The following is a 23,421-nucleotide window of genomic DNA, read 5'->3' as shown; positions in this document are numbered from 1 at the left end:
AAACAGGTAAACCGCCTCGGGAAATGCGCCGCCATGCATAGGCTGCCTCTGTTTTCTTTCCTCTGCTCCTCTGAGGGCTACCAAAACCTCAGGACTGCTTTCTTGGACACTGAGGAGTGCCACCGGCTGAGTAGAATTGCCACCGGCAGTGTTGTATGATCATCGGCACCAAATGAAGTTGTCGGCAGAGAAGTTGTTGCCGGCCGGCACCTTACACTGCCGGTCGGCAGAGTATTCCTGCAGAACCTGCAACCCACAGCAACAGAGGACAAGGCAAAGCATGGCAACACATTTCAAGGCATATATGCACCAACCATGTCTCTTATCATTGTAATGACTCAAAGGGACATGTGCCTCGGTTCTCGGACCGCCAATCACGCATTTCCATGCATGATGGCCCAAAGAACCAAGTATGCAACTTTGATTTCAAATGCATGCAAACCAAATCAAACCAAACAAGGCCCAATTCCTATCATCAAGTCAAGGAACAAGGCATGCATGCAAGATGCAATGCAACCTAAGCATGCAAGCTAAGGATGCAACATGGCATGGTGACAAGCTTATGCAAGCATACAAGCATACATATGGCAATGCAAACTAATGCTAAGGTGGTCTTATACATGAATTAGGCAGCTCTAATAAGGCCTAAAACAGTGGCCAAAATGCTAAGTGCATGGAGGCAAATGACATGCAAACATGCATAGATACATGGTCCAAGACTTAAGCGTAATGAAGCAACTTTTCGACGCATTTGAAAGGCACAAACATGGACAATTTTCATGCAAATTTCAGAGGCGATAGGTGATGCAAAACAGCCCCGAAACATAACGAAACAACACTCAACGCATGGAATGAATCCCGAAATGCAAAATTAGGCACATGAAATGGCTTACAGCTATACAAAGCATGCATAATATGGACATGAAGCATGAAGACAGAAGCAAGGAAGCCCTGAGATAAGCCTTTTTACAGTTTATGGCATGGCCAAACAGCAAGCAAAGATAGGGCTAAAATGGCATACAAAAACGGCCCTAAACATGCGATTATGAAGCAACTCACAGCTGCTAACTCCAAATAGGTTAGGGCCCTTCAACAACATTGAAGAGGGACCCAAAATATGCACATTTACAGAACTGTAAAAGCCCCAAAAACAAACATGGGTAGGGCTAAGCTCTTATGCAAGAAATGGGCCAAAAGGTGGCCAAAGAAGCAAGTATGCAAAACATTCATCAAACAGCCAAAGACCCTTAATAAAACATGACAAGGGGGTCAAAATATGGCTGTTTTTAGTTCGGACCAAAGTCCAAAAACAGCAACATCAGGGGCTGCCAAGGCATGCAAAAATGGGACCAAAAAGAGAATATAAAGGCAAGTATAACATGGAGGTCCGGAACAGTGTTGAGCCCTTCTTCAATGTTGAAGAAGGGCTCAAAATAAGCCTATCTACAGTTTACTACATGCCCCAAAACAGATTACACATAGGCCAAAAATAACATGCAAGATTAGGGCCTAAAGGAGAGATAAAGAAGGAAGTGCTAGCTACTATCCTCAAACAGCAAGAGGTCCTCAATCAAACATGAAGAGGACCTCAAAATATGATGATTTGAAGTTTAGGTCGGAGCCCAAAAGTGCAAGCAACTATGGCTTAGATATGAAGCAAGAAAAGGCTAGAAAAGGGAAGATGAGGACTCACCCTTGAAGACCAGCAAACCAACACCTCTTGGACCAAGTTTAGGAGCTTTTAACCTCTGGAGGACAGCCTCAAGCTGCTGGAATGGGCGTTGGATGCCTTGTGCTATGAGTTGATGAAGAAATGGCCCAAGAACAAAGGTGTTTGATGGTTGAATGAGAGAGATATGGAGAGAGATGGAGGTTTGTATGTATGTATATCAGATATATGGTATATCTCTGGTTTTTCTTGCCTCAAATCTCTAACCTAAACAAAGGAGGAGGAGAGGTGCTTATATAAGGCAAGGAAAGCACTTAACTTACAAGCTAAGTCAAGGGAAAGGGGTCAAAGGGGTTCAAGGCTTATTGGAGAAGCTTGGACAGCTGGTAGGCTTCTTGAGGAAGCTAAAGAAGCTTGGCCAAAAGGTTCAAGCTTCTAGAAGGTTAGGGGGTTCAAAGGCTCACAAGGTGCAAAACAAACACACATGTGCGTGGGGGATCAATTCTGCGCATTCCAGCTGGCACAGCTGGAATCCACTCAATCTGCAGAATGCTCCGGAAGGTCGTCGGCTAGCAAAAATTGCCGGTCAGCAAAATAAAGTGCCGGTCGGCACAATAAATTGCCTGCCGGATAAATATAGTGCCGGTGGATGGCCAGTAAGGTCAAAAAACTGCCGGTTGGTGTCTAAATTGAAGCCCCGGAAGTTAGCTTTCCAATGGCGCAAACCTTGCATTAAAATTCCTTCTGTGCAAAAAGTTATGCCCTTTTTCGTGAAGCCGCGCAGATTCGATCCAACCGGGATGATGCCCGAATTCAACTGATCATACCTCCCCCACCCGGACTTGGCTCTAGGAGATTCTTGAGTTCAAAATGAAGCCCCGGAAGTAAGCTTTCCGATGGTGGTGGCCCCATAGCTAAACTCCAAGTGTATAGATAGATAAGCCCGATTCAGCGAGGGCTGCTCGACTCGCTTCTACCCGGATTCATGCCGAACTTCTCCCAAACTAGTTTTCTCCTCTCCTTTCCTCTTTTCTTCAACTCCAAAACCCTAAACAAAGTGTTTTGAAAGATTTGCCTCTCTTCTTGTCGAAGAAATTGAATCTTTGCCCTGCACATCTCTCAACACCGAGCAAACCATCAGTAGTGCCCAAGTCTTAAGGGCGGTCAAAAATGGGGTGTCTACAGTTGCCCCTCTTTGACAGAACTCGAAAGTCATAACAATGACGGGAGTGAATGTCAAAGCCCAGAGACGACCCATTTTTGACAAGGTCGAAGACTTGGACAAACAAACAAAATACCGATAAATAAATGGTTGTGCCCACAGGCTGCCTACGTATCCCTTTGCAAGGAATCAAACCAGCGTAGTTCAGGGGCAGGATGCAAATGATATGCAGGAAGACTTTGATAATTGGACTTATGCGCCACGCGAAGCCGGCTTGTAATCAAAACAATGCAATGTACTAACAAGTACAAGTGAGGTGCGCAAAATAGCGCGAATGTAAACTGCACAAAATAGTGCGATGCGCAAAATAACGCGAATGTAGCTGTGATGAAGCAATTATGCAAAATAAATGCAACATTTTAAGCGAATGCTATGCCAGCAAGTAGATATGAACCAAACTACATCTCATGCAGAAAGGATGTAAGAGAATTATGCAATTCTCACGAATATGTGCGTTAGATACACAAAAGTGAACGAAGTGTGATAGATACACTAAGTGGACAAACATGCGTGATAGATACACATAGTGGAGAGAGTGTGATGGATACACTTACACGAATAAAGTGTGATTGATACACTAAGCAAAGCAAAGTGTGATAGATACACAAAGCGAAACAAGTGTGATGGATACACTGAGCAAATATGTGATAGATACACTAAGCAACCGTGTGTAGTGGATGCACAAAGGGAGCGTGTGATGGATACACAAAGTGAACGTGTGATAGATACACAAAGTGAGCATAGTGTGATAGATACATAAAAGGTGAAGCGAGTGTGATGGATACACTATATGAAGCAAAGTGTGAGCGTGTGATAGATACACAAAGTGAGAGTGTGTGATAGATACACAAAGCGAGCATGTGATTGATACACTATATGAAGCAATATGTGATACATACAGTAGTTGAGCGTGTGATAGATACACTAAGTGAGTATGGTGAGCATAGTGTGATAGATACACAAAGGGTGAACACAAAGGGTGAACACAAAGTGTGATAGATGCACTAAGTGAACAAGGTATGATAGATATACTAAAGGTGAACACAAAGTGTGATAGATGCACTAAGTGAACAAAGTATGATAGATATACTGAAAACGAACACGAAGTGTGATAGATGCACTTAGTGAGCAAGTATGATAGATATACTGAAAGCGAACACGAAGTGTGATAGATGCACTTAGTGAGCAAGTATGATAGATATACTAAAAGGGAACACAAAGTGTGATAGATGCACTATGTGAACAGAGTGTGATTGATACACTAAAAGCGAACACAAAGTGTGATAGATGCACAGTGCGAACAAAGTATGATTGATATACTGAAAATGAACACAAAGTGTGATAGATGCACTATGTGAACAAGTATGATAGATATACTAAAAGGGAACACAAAGTGTGATAGATGCACTATGTGAACAGAGTGTGATTGATACACTAAAAGAGAACACAAAGTGTGATAGATGCACTTAGTGAACAAGTATGATTGATATACTAAATCAATGAAGTGTGATACAGAAAACGAGGATGTGTGTGATAGATACACAAAATGAAAGAAGTGTGATTGATACACTAAGTGAGAGTGCAATAGACACAAAAGCGAATATGTGCGTGATAGATACACAAAATGAGAATGTGTGATAGATACACAAAATGAAAGAAATGTGATTGATACACTAAGTGAAGAGAGTGTGATTGATACACTAAATGAGAATGTGGGTGATAGATACTCAAAGCGAGTAAAGTGTGATTGATACACTAAGGCAAATGAAGTGTGATTGATACGCTATATGAATGAGTGCGTAACTGAAGCGTGATTGATACACTAGGTAGATTAGAGTGTAATTGAAATTAGAGTGTAATTGATACACTAAGTGAATGAAGTGTGATTGATACACTAAGCGAATGAAGTGTGATTGATACACTAAAGTGAGTGTGTGTGATTGATACACAAAAGCGAATGACCTTAAAACGGAACTTCTTTGAATGAACCGTGCATACAATATCGTGCATGACTGAGGAAGAAACTTGATAGGTATAATGCATTACAATGCAAGTGAAGTGGATGCATAACAATGTAAGTGGAAGAGTGCATAACCTTGAAGCAGGATTGATCTTGCGCCTGAGGTAGAGGTACACTCATATTTCGGAGCATTGACAAGGCCCTGAAGAGGTACGTCCGGAGTACAATCACGGAATTTTCTGAAGTTGACACAAACTCAGATACTTCGATTTTCGCTCTTTTGCTTTTGCTTTGCAGTCTGGAACTATCATAGCTTCAGATAGGTCCTGGTTTCACCGTTCACACTTATCGGGGGTGGACCCTGCAGTTTTATGGAAAAAAGAATCTTGTTTTGCACAAACGTGAAGGATGACACAGCACTCCGAGCACAAAACGATTTATTTTTGAAATTGAGAGATGAGTTTTCGACCAGGTATTGAGCCTACGACTGAACACAGCGAGAAAGACTCAACAACGGAAAACAAAAAGGTAAACAACCTAAACACGTCGAGACACGCTCGGAACGACTCAAAGCAAGAATCGAGACAAACAAAACAAAAGACACGACACACAGACGTGCACAGGGAGCCTGTTTCACCGGGTATTATTCCCACCCTTTCTTGTTTGTGATCCTCACATCACTCGGCTCTCAAGCTTGGTTTTTCTCTCAAAACCCTTTTCTCGCTTTTTCTCTCAGCGCACATCTCTCTATTCTTTAATCTCTCGTTTTTCATCCCTCCCCTGGGTGGTTGATGGATAAGCTGGAAATTGTGGGCTCTTGCCCCTGGTATTTTACCAGACTCTTGTTCACAACAGTAAGTTTCTCCCATAGAGGGGTTATGCTACAACTGGGTGTGTAGCAAATCTGCAGCTAACATCGGTTGATGGTGCCCTGCTGGGGAGTTTGGACGTGGTTAGATCTGTCCAGATGAGGGAGTGGAATATCTTGATCCTTTCCAGTTCGTGCTTCGCACTTGGCTTGATACCTCGTTGCTTGGAGGATGTGAGAGCCTTCTGCCCTTTTGCGGTCAGCTTTAGTGGTGCCCTTTTCTGGCAGGTAGAGTGCCCTTCTTGGCAAGTATGTTGAAAATGGGGGAAAATACAGGAAGCCTGACTCAACTGTGCCCCTAGTTCATCATTTTGACCATTTTTTGTTTTGGTTTTCTACTAAAACAATTTTGACCAATATGAGAGTTAGATTAACATACTTGTTCAATTTTTGATTTGAAATCATGCAAGTCAGGCTATGAGCACTGAAAATTTTCCTTTTTTGGGTCCAAGAAATGGTCCAGTTTTGGAAAAGATGGAATAATTTTCGAGGGATCAGTCAACCTCAGTAAAAATTCTCAAAAATTATTTTTGCAAACGGCCAATGCTTAACAAGCACGGAACCCACTCTTGAGACGCACAACCTCGGATTTGGAGGAAAATTGCCCCCTTGCTCGAAGAGAGCTACATGGCAACGGAAAGTTGCCCCTTGTTTGCACGGCACCGCAGCGCATTGAATGGCAACGGAAAGTTGCCCCTTGTCTGAATAGCCCCGTAGCACATTGTAGTCAGTCTTCACAGTGAAGGTCACAACCAAACTCTCAGATACAGAGAAGGCAAAGATGATCAAAACCATTACATGGACACAATTGATTTGGAAGTGTTTGTGGCTGGACTTCAGAATGAAGTTGCCTACGTATCCCAAACATGGGAATCAAGCCTTACGTAGTTCGGGGTAAGGTACACTCGGGTATTAACCTCTCCTTTTTAGGCTCTAACTTTTGCCAAGGCGCCCGTTGCGGGTTTTCGACCTTGCGAGCTTTCTTTTCAATTCTTTTCATTTCTTTTCTTTTCATTTCTTTTTATTTCTTTTCATTTCCTTTTTTTATTATTTTCTTTTTTTTTTTGTTCTTTTCTTTGCATTTTTTCTTTTTTGTATTTTTCTTTTGCTCTAACTTTTGCCTGGGTCGCCCTTCCGGGTTTTCGGCCCAGCGAGCCTCTCAAAGGGTAAAAGCGTAACAAGTCCATGCCAAATGGTTTTAGGGTTTTGAAGCCATCCGTATCCAGGAGAGTGGCTGATGTATTGATTTACTGAAGGATCCATCTTCGGCTCTTCGAGCACGTCTGACATCTTTGCCCCTAGTTTGAAGGGTACTTCTGTTCTAACTTTGCAAGCTTCTTCTGATGAGGTCTAATCTTCTTGATCTGACTTTCTTGCCTCTTGTCCGAGGGCTGCTTCGAATCTGGCCACACAGGCCTCATATAGCGGTTGACCATTGAACATTCTGAATTTAAGTCCGAGGTTTGAAAACAAATGGACAGGATCTTGAGGCTGAGAGCGATCCTAGACTGCACAATCTCAAGAGCAATTCCACACAAGTCTTCACAGGACTGCGCAAAACATTTTTCGAAAGTTTTTAAGAAAGCGACAAATCGCTCGCGCTGAAGACAGTGTGGGACCAATCCGGATCAAGCCAGGATCCTTCTCAGTACTCACATTAACAAACATGATCTCATTCATTAAGGGCTTAGCACGCCTCTCTTTCTCTCAAATGATCAAAGTTTTGCAAATGCCGAGGAATTCCTTCCTCTTCGTTTTCACCGCAGTGTTCAAAAAAAGTTTTGAAAAACTTAGGCCGATACAATGATTTCAAGGCACAGAAAAGGCAAGTGAAGAGCACTGTCATTCCATTCAATACTTCTGGCACAACTGGCAGACGGCAGAAGCAAACACAAGAGTGTGAAAATCACTGCTGTTCCATTCAAATCTGTTGGCACAACTGGCTCCCTGGCAGAAACAGACTCAAAAGGACAAACACAAAACAAAATAGTGATGCCCGAGGTAACACCCCCGGAATCACCTGACTCTAACAAAACAGGACTGACTCGATACAACAAGACAGACCCGACTGACTCAGTATGAAAAGACTGACTCAATACAAATTGAGAAGACTGACCCAATACCCAAGTCAGAAAACACAAAAACTAGCATTCGTAAAATGCTCGAAACAGTGCGTGCCAAACGCCACATCTGGAGTAAACTGAGTGCCGCCCACAGGTGGTTCATCCCCTGATCACATACTCGTACTATCCCCCGAGTTCACTGATCCAGTGGTGATAGACTTTACTGAGCTGGTGCGGCAATGACCTTGTTGTCAAACAAATCCTGTACATCATGGCGCAGACGAAAGCAGCTATCGGTCTCATGACCGGTTTGTTGGTGGTACGCACAGTACTTAGTCTGGTCATGCTCTGCAGGGATAGGATCGGGTAGGGGCCGTTGTTCAAACGGTTTCAGATGTCCTTTCCGGATTAAAACCTCTAGAGCCTTTGACAAAGGCATATGAAGTGGAGTGAAGACCCTCTTGACTCGAGGTGGATATTTGGTTTTTTGTGAGCTACTTCCGGACGCACCGGTGAATGGGGTGGCTGTTTTTGATGCAGTGGTGGTAACCATGTCTACTTCAGAAGATCTTGAACCTGCATCACCACTGGTGGTCGCATTAGAATTGCGGGAAAATGCCCTCCTGGGCTGCTCCTTATCCTGGTCAAACAGACCTTGCCTCATTGCATCTTCGATTTGTACCCCCATATCGTGTAAATCTGAGAAAGTGGGAAAGGGGATTACAATCATTCTCTGCATTAGCTTAGGCTGGAGATTGCGCACAATCATCCGTATTTGATCCTTATCTGTTGGCCTAATGGTCATCATTGAGGCCTTGGCCCGCCATCTGGTTACAAATTCTGAGAAGCTCTCCTTGGTTTCTTGCCTCGTTGTCTCGAGATCCCGGGTCGTGATCTCGATTTGTGTGTTATACGAGTACTGCAGGATGAAGGCCTCAGCCATCTCGTCCCAACTTCTCTTAACGTCATCCTCCAATTTTGCATACCATGCGGCCGCTACACCCGACAGGGTCCGGCCAAACAAAGACAGCTTCTGTAATCTAGTGAGGCCCATTGGTCTTAGGACGTCTGAAAATAGTCGCAGGTGTACCATGGGATCCTCAGATCCGTCAAAACGATCAATTTGTGGCATCTTAAACCGGTCTGGCAGCGTCACGGCTGCGTCAGTGTATCCGTCTCCAATGTCCGGGATGGACTTCACGCCTTGAGATTTCTTAAACAGCTTTTCAAGCTTGTGCATTTTTAATGCCACGGGCTCCACCTCGGGCTCGAAGGGAGAATCTGATTGGTTGATAGGAGTGGGTGCCTTGGAGAGTTGAGGCAGAATCGGGGGTGGAGCTGGCCCGACTGGAATATCCGTATCATCTTGGACATGGGTTGCCTCCCCGAGTATGGGAACTCTTGGTGGGGGAGGAGCCTGGTGTGAAGTAGATACTCCAGTTTGCTGCTCCAATCTGGTAATTGTCTCCGCCTGTTGGGCTATGGCCACAGCCTGTTGTTTGGCGAATTCCGCTTGACGGATAGCGTCTTGCTGCATGGCTTTCATACTGTCCTGGAGTTGGCGCACCATCTCTTCCAGACTCGACATATTGTTCCAATCTAACTGAGCAACCGGTATATCTGTGTCGGCAATAGGCTCGGAAATCTCAGCCCGACTGCTCAAAGATCACTGATCTAGTAGCTGTTGTACTGGTGGTCTGTGCCTGACTAGCCTTCTCTGGCCCTGATTACCCTTGAACTGAATCTCTGACCTGACAAAGTCTATTAGCACAAGTCCGATGAACCTCAGGGGATATTGGAGCCTTCTGAAGCTATAGTTCCAGGACTACCTTGCAAAAGAGAAAACAGACAGCATCTCAGCTCAATTTCACTGGAACGGATAGCAGAACGACTGTACTCAATACTATAACTGTTCCCCAAATATCTGTTCCCAAAATACTGAATCTGATACCCGCGGATATAACTGATTCTCAAATTCTGATACCAATGCCCTTAGGCCTGATGCCCCAAACTTGCAAACTGGTATATGCATTCCTGTAGAGATGCACTCTAAAGCACATAGCAGATAAGTGAGAGCCAAAACACCCCTATGTTGGGGTAGGGTTTCCCTGTCCTATTTTGTCAGGAGCTAGGGTTTCACTACGCACACAGCGGTTTCAAACAACCTAACATCGGGTGAGCAACCTGTCCTAGTTTGGAATGGTCACTATGGATTCCGAATATGCACTAGGTCGAATGGTCAAAAAGGGTGCCCCGGTAAAAACTGGGGTTTGTGTTCCCATGCTGTCAGAGCCCATAACCGGTCAGCCTTATGGTCATGCCTTGACAAGACAAGCCTCCGGCAAACCGTTCAGGAATGGCAGATGGCAAACACTGTGTTCCTAGGCGCACCAATGCACATGCAATGCAAAGAAACACATAAGTGTAATCAAAACAGGATATCACGAGTTCGAGTCAAGCTCTCTAAAATCCCCAGCAGAGTCGCCAGAAACTGTAGACGCGCCCGCGGAGGGGGACCTCATGCTACAGTTCGGACTCTATTTGTGTCACGGTTCTTAATCTGAACCAAAGAGTCCAAATCTGGCAAATCGTTTTGAGAAACAGATTTTTGAAAAAGTAGTGCCAAACATGGACTGCTTTGCCAGATACAGAGTCGCCACCTAAATATTTTTAAAATGGGGAAATTTAGGAAACCCTGACTCGGTGCCGAAGGCCACATGTCCGTCATCACCGGAGTTGTCTCGGCTCGGGAGCTTGGGTACGATCGGGGAAGGTCAGCTATGAGCACCCCCTTTCGCCCGGTCCGAAGACCGGCCTCTACTAACCGTGATATCCAGTTTTGAAAACGTTATGTGTTCTTATTCCAATTATTAGCCTAGAATTACTATGTTATGCGCGCAGCAAACAAGTATAGACTAGATTGCCTAATTTGGAAATAAACATTGCATATCCGTTCGGTTTGAAAATGCTTTGGAATTTGCTACTCGCAAGTAGGCTAAAATGCGGATTTCAACGAGTCTTTCCAACTCAAACAATCCAACCTTCACCCACAGGCATTCAAAACAGTTTAACACATAAGCATCTAGCCACATGTTAAGCATGCTGTCATGGCAACATTCACACTCATGCGATATGCTAAAGCGGAAATACTTACATCGTACTCCGTGCCAAAACAAAGAACTCGTTAGCAAACATGCATGATCCAAGTCCATGTTGAGTGTCTAATGCATCGCATACAAAATGTTGCTAGAATAGGCTCGGCTATCCTAAACATGTCATGTGAAAATGCACAATTATCACGTATTCAGTTTGGGAATTGAAGTATTGATGCAGTTAGCGTGATGTACCGAGCCTAATGCATGCAGTACAAATGCATGGATGCACACATGCATAGCATAAGGTATGCTAAATTAAACATGCCCTAATACTAACCATCAAAGCAGGTAAATAAAAGGGAAGAAAGAAGTGGGGATTGGAAGACATACACACCACCCACACACACTTATTACAAATACGCCCTCACTCGGAGGGACCGAATAAATATTACAAATTAATTAACTACGCAAGCTAATTAAATATTACAAATTAATTAATTAACGAATTAACTAATCTAGGAAAACAGGTAAACCGCCTCGGGAAATGCGCCGCCATGCATAGGCTGCCTCTGTTTTCTTTCCTCTGCTCCTCTGAGGGCTACCAAAACCTCAGGACTGCTTTCTTGGACACTGAGGAGTGCCACCGGCTGAGTAGAATTGCCACCGGCAGTGTTGTATGATCATCGGCACCAAATGAAGTTGTCGGCAGAGAAGTTGTTGCCGGCCGGCACCTTACACTGCCGGTCGGCAGAGTATTCCTGCAGAACCTGCAACCCACAGCAACAGAGGACAAGGCAAAGCATGGCAACACATTTCAAGGCATATATGCACCAACCATGTCTCTTATCATTGTAATGACTCAAAGGGACATGTGCCTCGGTTCTCGGACCACCAATCACGCATTTCCATGCATGATGGCCCAAAGAACCAAGTATGCAACTTTGATTTCAAATGCATGCAAACCAAATCAAACCAAACAAGGCCCAATTCCTATCATCAAGTCAAGGAACAAGGCATGCATGCAAGATGCAATGCAACCTAAGCATGCAAGCTAAGGATGCAACATGGCATGGTGACAAGCTTATGCAAGCATACAAGCATACATATGGCAATGCAAACTAATGCTAAGGTGGTCTTATACATGAATTAGGCAGCTCTAATAAGGCCTAAAACAGTGGCCAAAATGCTAAGTGCATGGAGGCAAATGACATGCAAACATGCATAGATACATGGTCCAAGACTTAAGCGTAATGAAGCAACTTTTCGACGCATTTGAAAGGCACAAACATGGACAATTTTCATGCAAATTTCAGAGGCGATAGGTGATGCAAAACAGCCCCGAAACATAACGAAACAACACTCAACGCATGGAATGAATCCCGAAATGCAAAATTAGGCACATGAAATGGCTTACAGCTATACAAAGCATGCATAATATGGACATGAAGCATGAAGACAGAAGCAAGGCAGCCCTGAGATAATCCTTTTTACAGTTTATGGCATGGCCAAACAGCAAGCAAAGATAGGGCTAAAATGGCATACAAAAACGGCCCTAAACATGCGATTATGAAGCAACTCACAGCTGCTAACTCCAAATAGGTTAGGGCCCTTCAACAACATTGAAGAGGGACCCAAAATATGCACATTTACAGAACTGTAAAAGCCCCAAAAACAAACATGGGTAGGGCTAAGCTCTTATGCAAGAAATGGGCCAAAAGGTGGCCAAAGAAGCAAGTATGCAAAACATTCATCAAACAGCCAAAGACCCTTAATAAAACATGACAAGGGGGTCAAAATATGGCTGTTTTTAGTTCGGACCAAAGTCCAAAAACAGCAACATCAGGGGCTGCCAAGGCATGCAAAAATGGGACCAAAAAGAGAATATAAAGGCAAGTATAACATGGAGGTCCGGAACAGTGTTGAGCCCTTCTTCAATGTTGAAGAAGGGCTCAAAATAAGCCTATCTACAGTTTACTACATGCCCCAAAACAGATTACACATAGGCCAAAAATAACATGCAAGATTAGGGCCTAAAGGAGAGATAAAGAAGGAAGTGCTAGCTACTATCCTCAAACAGCAAGAGGTCCTCAATCAAACATGAAGAGGACCTCAAAATATGATGATTTGAAGTTTAGGTCGGAGCCCAAAAGTGCAAGCAACTATGGCTTAGATATGAAGCAAGAAAAGGCTAGAAAATGGAAGATGAGGACTCACCCTTGAAGACCAGCAAACCAACACCTCTTGGACCAAGTTTAGGAGCTTTTAACCTCTGAAGGACAGCCTCAAGCTGCTGGAATGGGCGTTGGATGCCTTGTGCTATGAGTTGATGAAGAAATGGCCCAAGAACAAAGGTGTTTGATGGTTGAATGAGAGAGATATGGAGAGAGATGGAGGTTTGTATGTATGTATATCAGATATATGGTATATCTCTGGTTTTTCTTGCCTCAAATCTCTAACCTAAACAAAGGAGGAGGAGAGGTGCTTATATAAGGCAAGGAAAGCACTTAACTTACAAGCTAAGTCAAGGGAAAGGGGTCAAAGGGGTTCAAGGCTTATTGGAGAAGCTTGGACAGCTGGTAGGCTTCTTGAGGAAGCTAAAGAAGCTTGGCCAAAAGGTTCAAGCTTCTAGAAGGTTAGGGGGTTCAAAGGCTCACAAGGTGCAAAACAAACACACATGTGCGTGGGGGATCAATTCTGCGCATTCCAGCTGGCACAGCTGGAATCCACTCAATCTGCAGAATGCTCCGGAAGGTCGTCGGCTAGCAAAAATTGCCGGTCAGCAAAATAAAGTGCCGGTCGGCACAATAAATTGCCTGCCGGATAAATATAGTGCCGGTGGATGGCCAGTAAGGTCAAAAAACTGCCGGTTGGTGTCTAAATTGAAGCCCCGGAAGTTAGCTTTCCAATGGCGCAAACCTTGCATTAAAATTCCTTCTGTGCAAAAAGTTATGCCCTTTTTCGTGAAGCCGCGCAGATTCGATCCAACCGGGATGATGCCCGAATTCAACTGATCATACCTCCCCCACCCGGACTTGGCTCTAGGAGATTCTTGAGTTCAAAATGAAGCCCCGGAAGTAAGCTTTCCGATGGTGGTGGCCCCATAGCTAAACTCCAAGTGTATAGATAGATAAGCCCGATTCAGCGAGGGCTGCTCGACTCGCTTCTACCCGGATTCATGCCGAACTTCTCCCAAACTAGTTTTCTCCTCTCCTTTCCTCTTTTCTTCAACTCCAAAACCCTAAACAAAGTGTTTTGAAAGATTTGCCTCTCTTCTTGTCGAAGAAATTGAATCTTTGCCCTGCACATCTCTCAACACCGAGCAAACCATCAGTAGTGCCCAAGTCTTAAGGGCGGTCAAAAATGGGGTGTCTACAGTTGCCCCTCTTTGACAGAACTCGAAAGTCATAACAATGACGGGAGTGAATGTCAAAGCCCAGAGACGACCCATTTTTGACAAGGTCGAAGACTTGGACAAACAAACAAAATACCGATAAATAAATGGTTGTGCCCACAGGCTGCCTACGTATCCCTTTGCAAGGAATCAAACCAGCGTAGTTCAGGGGCAGGATGCAAATGATATGCAGGAAGACTTTGATAATTGGACTTATGCGCCACGCGAAGCCGGCTTGTAATCAAAACAATGCAATGTACTAACAAGTACAAGTGAGGTGCGCAAAATAGCGCGAATGTAAACTGCACAAAATAGTGCGATGCGCAAAATAACGCGAATGTAGCTGTGATGAAGCAATTATGCAAAATAAATGCAACATTTTAAGCGAATGCTATGCCAGCAAGTAGATATGAACCAAACTACATCTCATGCAGAAAGGATGTAAGAGAATTATGCAATTCTTACGAATATGTGCGTTAGATACACAAAAGTGAACGAAGTGTGATAGATACACTAAGTGGACAAACATGCGTGATAGATACACATAGTGGAGAGAGTGTGATGGATACACTTACACGAATAAAGTGTGATTGATACACTAAGCAAAGCAAAGTGTGATAGATACACAAAGCGAAACAAGTGTGATGGATACACTGAGCAAATATGTGATAGATACACTAAGCAACCGTGTGTAGTGGATGCACAAAGGGAGCGTGTGATGGATACACAAAGTGAACGTGTGATAGATACACAAAGTGAGCATAGTGTGATAGATACATAAAAGGTGAAGCGAGTGTGATGGATACACTATATGAAGCAAAGTGTGAGCGTGTGATAGATACACAAAGTGAGAGTGTGTGATAGATACACAAAGCGAGCATGTGATTGATACACTATATGAAGCAATATGTGATACATACAGTAGTTGAGCGTGTGATAGATACACTAAGTGAGTATGGTGAGCATAGTGTGATAGATACACAAAGGGTGAACACAAAGGGTGAACACAAAGTGTGATAGATGCACTAAGTGAACAAGGTATGATAGATATACTAAAGGTGAACACAAAGTGTGATAGATGCACTAAGTGAACAAAGTATGATAGATATACTGAAAACGAACACGAAGTGTGATAGATGCACTTAGTGAGCAAGTATGATAGATATACTGAAAGCGAACACGAAGTGTGATAGATGCACTTAGTGAGCAAGTATGATAGATATACTAAAAGGGAACACAAAGTGTGATAGATGCACTATGTGAACAGAGTGTGATTGATACACTAAAAGCGAACACAAAGTGTGATAGATGCACAGTGCGAACAAAGTATGATTGATATACTGAAAATGAACACAAAGTGTGATAGATGCACTATGTGAACAAGTATGATAGATATACTAAAAGGGAACACAAAGTGTGATAGATGCACTATGTGAACAGAGTGTGATTGATACACTAAAAGAGAACACAAAGTGTGATAGATGCACTTAGTGAACAAGTATGATTGATATACTAAATCAATGAAGTGTGATACAGAAAACGAGGATGTGTGTGATAGATACACAAAATGAAAGAAGTGTGATTGATACACTAAGTGAGAGTGCAATAGACACAAAAGCGAATATGTGCGTGATAGATACACAAAATGAGAATGTGTGATAGATACACAAAATGAAAGAAATGTGATTGATACACTAAGTGAAGAGAGTGTGATTGATACACTAAATGAGAATGTGGGTGATAGATACTCAAAGCGAGTAAAGTGTGATTGATACACTAAGGCAAATGAAGTGTGATTGATACGCTATATGAATGAGTGCGTAACTGAAGCGTGATTGATACACTAGGTAGATTAGAGTGTAATTGAAATTAGAGTGTAATTGATACACTAAGTGAATGAAGTGTGATTGATACACTAAGCGAATGAAGTGTGATTGATACACTAAAGTGAGTGTGTGTGATTGATACACAAAAGCGAATGACCTTAAAACGGAACTTCTTTGAATGAACCGTGCATACAATATCGTGCATGACTGAGGAAGAAACTTGATAGGTATAATGCATTACAATGCAAGTGAAGTGGATGCATAACAATGTAAGTGGAAGAGTGCATAACCTTGAAGCAGGATTGATCTTGCGCCTGAGGTAGAGGTACACTCATATTTCGGAGCATTGACAAGGCCCTGAAGAGGTACGTCCGGAGTACAATCACGGAATTTTCTGAAGTTGACACAAACTCAGATACTTCGATTTTCGCTCTTTTGCTTTTGCTTTGCAGTCTGGAACTATCATAGCTTCAGATAGGTCCTGGTTTCACCGTTCACACTTATCGGGGGTGGACCCTGCAGTTTTATGGAAAAAAGAATCTTGTTTTGCACAAACGTGAAGGATGACACAGCACTCCGAGCACAAAACGATTTATTTTTGAAATTGAGAGATGAGTTTTCGACCAGGTATTGAGCCTACGACTGAACACAGCGAGAAAGACTCAACAACGGAAAACAAAAAGGTAAACAACCTAAACACGTCGAGACACGCTCGGAACGACTCAAAGCAAGAATCGAGACAAACAAAACAAAAGACACGACACACAGACGTGCACAGGGAGCCTGTTTCACCGGGTATTATTCCCACCCTTTCTTATTTGTGATCCTCACATCACTCGGCTCTCAAGCTTGGTTTTTCTCTCAAAACCCTTTTCTCGCTTTTTCTCTCAGCGCACATCTCTCTATTCTTTAATCTCTCGTTTTTCATCCCTCCCCTGGGTGGTTGATGGATAAGCTGGAAATTGTGGGCTCTTGCCCCTGGTATTTTACCAGACTCTTGTTCACAACAGTAAGTTTCTCCCATAGAGGGGTTATGCTACAACTGGGTGTGTAGCAAATCTGCAGCTAACATCGGTTGATGATGCCCTGCTGGGGAGTTTGGACGTGGTTAGATCTGTCCAGATGAGGGAGTGGAATATCTTGATCCTTTCCAGTTCGTGCTTCGCACTTGGCTTGATACCTCGTTGCTTGGAGGATGTGAGAGCCTTCTGCCCTTTTGCGGTCAGCTTTAGTGGTGCCCTTTTCTGGCAGGTAGAGTGCCCTTCTTGGCAAGTATGTTGAAAATGGGGGAAAATACAGGAAGCCTGACTCAACTGTGCCCCTAGTTCATCATTTTGACCATTTTTTGTTTTGGTTTTCTACTAAAACAATTTTGACCAATATGAGAGTTAGATTAACATACTTGTTCAATTTTTGATTTGAAATCATGCAAGTCAGGCTATGAGCACTGAAAATTTTCCTTTTTTGGGTCCAAGAAATGGTCCAGTTTTGGAAAAGATGGAATAATTTTCGAGGGATCAGTCAACCTCAGTAAAAATTCTCAAAAATTATTTTTGCAAACGGCCAATGCTTAACAAGCACGGAACCCACTCTTGAGACGCACAACCTCGGATTTTGAGGAAAATTGCCCCCTTGCTCGAAGAGAGCTACATGGCAACGGAAAGTTGCCCCTTGTTTGCACGGCACCGCAGCGCATTGAATGGCAACGGAAAGTTGCCCCTTGTCTGAATAGCCCCGTAGCACATTGTAGTCAGTCTTCACAGTGAAGGTCACAACCAAACTCTCAGATACAGAGAAGGCAAAGATGATCAAAACCATTACATGGACACAATTGATTTGGAAGTGTTTGTGGCTGGACTTCAGAATGAAGTTGCCTACGTATCCCAAACATGGGAATCAAGCCTTACGTAGTTCGGGGTAAGGTACACTCGGGTATTAACCTCTCCTTTTTAGGCTCTAACTTTTGCCAAGGCGCCCGTTGCGGGTTTTCGACCTTGCGAGCTTTCTTTTCAATTCTTTTCATTTCTTTTCTTTTCATTTCTTTTTATTTCTTTTCATTTCCTTTTTTTTTATTTTCTTTTTTTTTTGTTCTTTTCTTTGCATTTTTTCTTTTTTGTATTTTTCTTTTGCTCTAACTTTTGCCTGGGTCGCCCTTCCGGGTTTTCGGCCCAGCGAGCCTCTCAAAGGGTAAAAGCGTAACAAGTCCATGCCAAATGGTTTTAGGGTTTTGAAGCCATCCGTATCCAGGAGAGTGGCTGCTGTATTGATTTACTGAAGGATCCATCTTCGGCTCTTCGAGCACGTCTGACATCTTTGCCCCTAGTTTGAAGGGTACTTCTGTTCTAACTTTGCAAGCTTCTTCTGATGAGGTCTAATCTTCTTGATCTGACTTTCTTGCCTCTTGTCCGAGGGCTGCTTCGAATCTGGCCACACAGGCCTCATATAGCGGTTGACCATTGAACATTCTGAATTTAAGTCCGAGGTTTGAAAACAAATGGACAGGATCTTAAGGCTGAGAGCGATCCTAGACTGCACAATCTCAAGAGCAATTCCACACAAGTCTTCACAGGACTGCGCAAAACATTTTTCGAAAGTTTTTAAGAAAGCGACAAATCGCTCGCGCTGAAGACAGTGTGGGACCAATCCGGATCAAGCCAGGATCCTTCTCAGTACTCACATTAACAAACATGATCTCATTCATTAAGGGCTTAGCACGCCTCTCTTTCTCTCAAATGATCAAAGTTTTGCAAATGCCGAGGAATTCCTTCCTCTTCGTTTTCACCGCAGTGTTCAAAAAAAGTTTTGAAAAACTTAGGCCGATACAATGATTTCAAGGCACAGAAAAGGCAAGTGAAGAGCACTGTCATTCCATTCAATACTTCTGGCACAACTGGCAGACGGCAGAAGCAAACACAAGAGTGTGAAAATCACTGCTGTTCCATTCAAATCTGTTGGCACAACTGGCTCCCTGGCAGAAACAGACTCAAAAGGACAAACACAAAACAAAATAGTGATGCCCGAGGTAACACCCCCGGAATCACCTGACTCTAACAAAACAGGACTGACTCGATACAACAAGACAGACCCGACTGACTCAGTATGAAAAGACTGACTCAATACAAATTGAGAAGACTGACCCAATACCCAAGTCAGAAAACACAAAAACTAGCATTCGTAAAATGCTCGAAACAGTGCGTGCCAAACGCCACATCTGGAGTAAACTGAGTGCCGCCCACAGGTGGTTCATCCCCTGATCACATACTCGTACTATCCCCCGAGTTCACTGATCCAGTGGTGATAGACTTTACTGAGCTGGTGCGGCAATGACCTTGTTGTCAAACAAATCCTGTACATCATGGCGCAGACGAAAGCAGCTATCGGTCTCATGACCGGTTTGTTGGTGGTACGCACAGTACTTAGTCTGGTCATGCTCTGCAGGGATAGGATCGGGTAGGGGCCGTTGTTCAAACGGTTTCAGATGTCCTTTCCGGATTAAAACCTCTAGAGCCTTTGACAAAGGCATATGAAGTGGAGTGAAGACCCTCTTGACTCGAGGTGGATATTTGGTTTTTTGTGAGCTACTTCCGGACGCACCGGTGAATGGGGTGGCTGTTTTTGATGCAGTGGTGGTAACCATGTCTACTTCAGAAGATCTTGAACCTGCATCACCACTGGTGGTCGCATTAGAATTGCGGGAAAATGCCCTCCTGGGCTGCTCCTTATCCTGGTCAAACAGACCTTGCCTCATTGCATCTTCGATTTGTACCCCCATATCGTGTAAATCTGAGAAAGTGGGAAAGGGGATTACAATCATTCTCTGCATTAGCTTAGGCTGGAGATTGCGCACAATCATCCGTATTTGATCCTTATCTGTTGGCCTAATGGTCATCATTGAGGCCTTGGCCCGCCATCTGGTTACAAATTCTGAGAAGCTCTCCTTGGTTTCTTGCCTCGTTGTCTCGAGATCCCGGGTCGTGATCTCGATTTGTGTGTTATACGAGTACTGCAGGATGAAGGCCTCAGCCATCTCGTCCCAACTTCTCTTAACGTCATCCTCCAATTTTGCATACCATGCGGCCGCTACACCCGACAGGGTCCGGCCAAACAAAGACAGCTTCTGTAATCTAGTGAGGCCCATTGGTCTTAGGACGTCTGAAAATAGTCGCAGGTGTACCATGGGATCCTCAGATTCGTCAAAACGATCAATTTGTGGCATCTTAAACCGGTCTGGCAGCGTCACGGCTGCGTCAGTGTATCCGTCTCCAATGTCCGGGATGGACTTCACGCCTTGAGATTTCTTAAACAGCTTTTCAAGCTTGTGCATTTTTAATGCCACGGGCTCCACCTCGGGCTCGAAGGGAGAATCTGATTGGTTGATAGGAGTGGGTGCCTTGGAGAGTTGAGGCAGAATCGGGGGTGGAGCTGGCCCGACTGGAATATCCGTATCATCTTGGACATGGGTTGCCTCCCCGAGTATGGGAACTCTTGGTGGGGGAGGAGCCTGGTGTGAAGTAGATACTCCAGTTTGCTGCTCCAATCTGGTAATTGTCTCCGCCTGTTGGGCTATGGCCACAGCCTGTTGTTTGGCGAATTCCGCTTGACGGATAGCGTCTTGCTGCATGGCTTTCATACTGTCCTGGAGTTGGCGCACCATCTCTTCCAGACTCGACATATTGTTCCAATCTAACTGAGCAACCGGTATATCTGTGTCGGCAATAGGCTCGGAAATCTCAGCCCGACTGCTCAAAGATCACTGATCTAGTAGCTGTTGTACTGGTGGTCTGTGCCTGACTAGCCTTCTCTGGCCCTGATTACCCTTGAACTGAATCTCTGACCTGACAAAGTCTATTAGCACAAGTCCGATGAACCTCGGGGGATATTGGAGCCTTCTAAAGCTATAGTTCCAGGACTACCTTGCAAAAGAGAAAACAGACAGCATCTCAGCTCAATTTCACTGGAACGGATAGCAGAACGACTGTACTCAATACTATAACTGTTCCCCAAATATCTGTTCCCAAAATACTGAATCTGATACCCGCGGATATAACTGATTCTCAAATTCTGATACCAATGCCCTTAGGCCTGATGCCCCAAACTTGCAAACTGGTATATGCATTCCTGTAGAGATGCACTCTAAAGCACATAGCAGATAAGTGAGAGCCAAAACACCCCTATGTTGGGGTAGGGTTTCCCTGTCCTATTTTGTCAGGAGCTAGGGTTTCACTACGCACACAGCGGTTTCAAACAACCTAACATCGGGTGAGCAACCTGTCCTAGTTTGGAATGGTCACTATGGATTCCGAATATGCACTAGGTCGAATGGTCAAAAAGGGTGCCCCGGTAAAAACCGGGGTTTGTGTTCCCATGCTGTCAGAGCCCATAACCGGTCAGCCTTATGGTCATGCCTTGACAAAACAAGCCTCCGGCAAACCGTTCAGGAATGGCAGATGGCAAACACTGTGTTCCTAGGCGCACCAATGCACATGCAATGCAAAGAAACACATAAGTGTAATCAAAACAGGATATCACGAGTTCGAGTCAAGCTCTCTAAAATCCCCAGCAGAGTCGCCAGAAACTGTAGACGCGCCCGCGGAGGGGGACCTCATGCTACAGTTCGGACTCTATTTGTGTCACGGTTCTTAATCTGAACCAAAGAGTCCAAATCTGGCAAATCGTTTTGAGAAACAGATTTTTGAAAAAGTAGTGCCAAACATGGACTGCTTTGCCAGATACAGAGTCGCCACCTAAATATTTTTAAAATGGGAAAATTTAGGAAACCCTGACTCGGTGCCGAAGGCCACATGTCCGTCATCACCGGAGTTGTCTCGGCTCGGGAGCTTGGGTACGATCGGGGAAGGTCAGCTATGAGCACCCCCTTTCGCCCGGTCCGAAGACCGGCCTCTACTAACCGTGATATCCAGTTTTGAAAACGTTATGTGTTCTTATTCCAATTATTAGCCTAGAATTACTATGTTATGCGCGCAGCAAACAAGTATAGACTAGATTGCCTAATTTGGAAATAAACATTGCATATCCGTTCGGTTTGAAAATGCTTTGGAATTTGCTACTCGCAAGTAGGCTAAAATGCGGATTTCAACGAGTCTTTCCAACTCAAACAATCCAACCTTCACCCACAGGCATTCAAAACAGTTTAACACATAAGCATCTAGCCACATGTTAAGCATGCTGTCATGGCAACATTTACACTCATGCGATATGCTAAAGCGGAAATACTTACATCGTACTCCGTGCCAAAACAAAGAACTCGTTAGCAAACATGCATGATCCAAGTCCATGTTGAGTGTCTAATGCATCGCATACAAAATGTTGCTAGAATAGGCTCGGCTATCCTAAACATGTCATGTGAAAATGCACAATTATCACGTATTCAGTTTGGGAATTGAAGTATTGATGCAGTTAGCGTGATGTACCGAGCCTAATGCATGCAGTACAAATGCATGGATGCACACATGCATAGCATAAGGTATGCTAAATTAAACATGCCCTAATACTAACCATCAAAGCAGGTAAATAAAAGGGAAGAAAGAAGTGGGGATTGGAAGACATACACACCACCCACACACACTTATTACAAATACGCCCTCACTCGGAGGGACCGAATAAATATTACAAATTAATTAACTACGCAAGCTAATTAAATATTACAAATTAATTAATTAACGAATTAACTAATCTAGGAAAACAGGTAAACCGCCTCGGGAAATGCGCCGCCATGCATAGGCTGCCTCTGTTTTCTTTCCTCTGCTCCTCTGAGGGCTACCAAAACCTCAGGACTGCTTTCTTGGACACTGAGGAGTGCCACCGGCTGAGTAGAATTGCCACCGGCAGTGTTGTATGATCATCGGCACCAAATGAAGTTGTCGGCAGAGAAGTTGTTGCCGGCCGGCACCTTACACTGCCGGTCGGCAGAGTATTCCTGCAGAACCTGCAACCCACAGCAACAGAGGACAAGGCAAAGCATGGCAACACATTTCAAGGCATATATGCACCAACCATGTCTCTTATCATTGTAATGACTCAAAGGGACATGTGCCTCGGTTCTCGGACCGCCAATCACGCATTTCCATGCATGATGGCCCAAAGAACCAAGTATGCAACTTTGATTTCAAATGCATGCAAACCAAATCAAACCAAACAAGGCCCAATTCCTATCATCAAGTCAAGGAACAAGGCATGCATGCAAGATGCAATGCAACCTAAGCATGCAAGCTAAGGATGCAACATGGCATGGTGACAAGCTTATGCAAGCATACAAGCATACATATGGCAATGCAAACTAATGCTAAGGTGGTCTTATACATGAATT

Source organism: Camellia sinensis, chromosome 10, assembly GCF_055761805.1.
Source record: "Camellia sinensis isolate YWXY chromosome 10, ASM5576180v1, whole genome shotgun sequence".
NCBI lineage: Eukaryota > Viridiplantae > Streptophyta > Magnoliopsida > Ericales > Theaceae > Camellia > Camellia sinensis.
The sequence above is the reverse complement of the archived record's forward strand: the minus strand, read 5'-3'. Positions refer to the sequence as shown.